This window comes from Microcebus murinus, chromosome 1 (genome assembly GCF_040939455.1).
Source record: "Microcebus murinus isolate Inina chromosome 1, M.murinus_Inina_mat1.0, whole genome shotgun sequence".
NCBI classification, from domain to species: domain Eukaryota; kingdom Metazoa; phylum Chordata; class Mammalia; order Primates; family Cheirogaleidae; genus Microcebus; species Microcebus murinus.
This window is the reverse complement of record NC_134104.1, coordinates 104,501,113-104,501,980: the sequence shown is the minus strand read 5'-3', so window position 1 is coordinate 104,501,980 and position 868 is coordinate 104,501,113. Positions and strand designations below refer to the sequence as shown.

General features: G+C 37.1%; 1 non-coding gene across 1 annotated transcript; it reads right to left on the bottom strand.

The window, feature by feature from the left end:
* Window positions 1-107, bottom strand: LOC142874951 (U6 spliceosomal RNA). The gene has a single exon (XR_012922536.1). It is a non-coding gene; the product is annotated as a U6 spliceosomal RNA (small nuclear RNA).
* Between the last annotated feature and the right edge of the window lie 761 nt (window positions 108-868).

Below are 868 nucleotides of genomic sequence, written 5' to 3'. Positions count from 1 at the left end.
AAAAATATGGAACGCTTTCCAAATTTGTGTGTTATCTTTATGCGGGGGCCATCCTAATCTTCTCTGTATCAGTCCAATTTTAGTATATGTGCTGCCAAAGTGAGCATGGCAGGTGGAAGTTTAATTGACCTCTCTCCATTTCCTCATTTCTTTGTCTACCGGTAAGAGTGGGAGTGTCTCTGGGTGGTATAGTGAGAAATACTCCTGGGTTTTGGATGTATTTGAAACGAAAATGTTATTTATTTATGAAGGACTTCTAAAATTTTGTATGAAAGGAAAACATGGTAAGGTCTTAGAAATAAAAGTCCTGCAGAGGTGAAAAGTGATATTGATTCACTAGTCACTGGGGTGGAGAAGTTGGAATCCGACAACCTGAATGTCATTTCTAATTCTCATTGTCGCTTTCTTTGAATCATTCAACAAATCATTTAATCTTGCCTGTGGCTCGGGTCTTCTATCTTCATAAACGGAATAATAACTATCCTAAAGAACTTCAAAAGCTCATATGAAAAGCGTAAGATGTTAGAATAAATAATGATGAGTTTCTGGTATGTTTATCTTCATAACTGGCAGTTTTCTTTGAAGTAAAACTCTACATCGTCATAAACTCTGGGTTCTCTGATAGATGATAATAAGAGGAAAAACAGTTGTAGTGTATCTATCTCCTTCCTTTCCTTCCACTTCGGATGCAGATCAGAATCACAACAGTCACCATACACATTATCCAATTTTCCATTTGATGCTCAGATTAATATACTATGCGGTGAATAAAGGGTGGGGGAGATAAAGAGAGAGAGAAAGAGAGAGGAGACAGAAGGCAGAGATGGAGAGAATATCTAGTTCACTTAAGATATCTAGGCTGATAAAC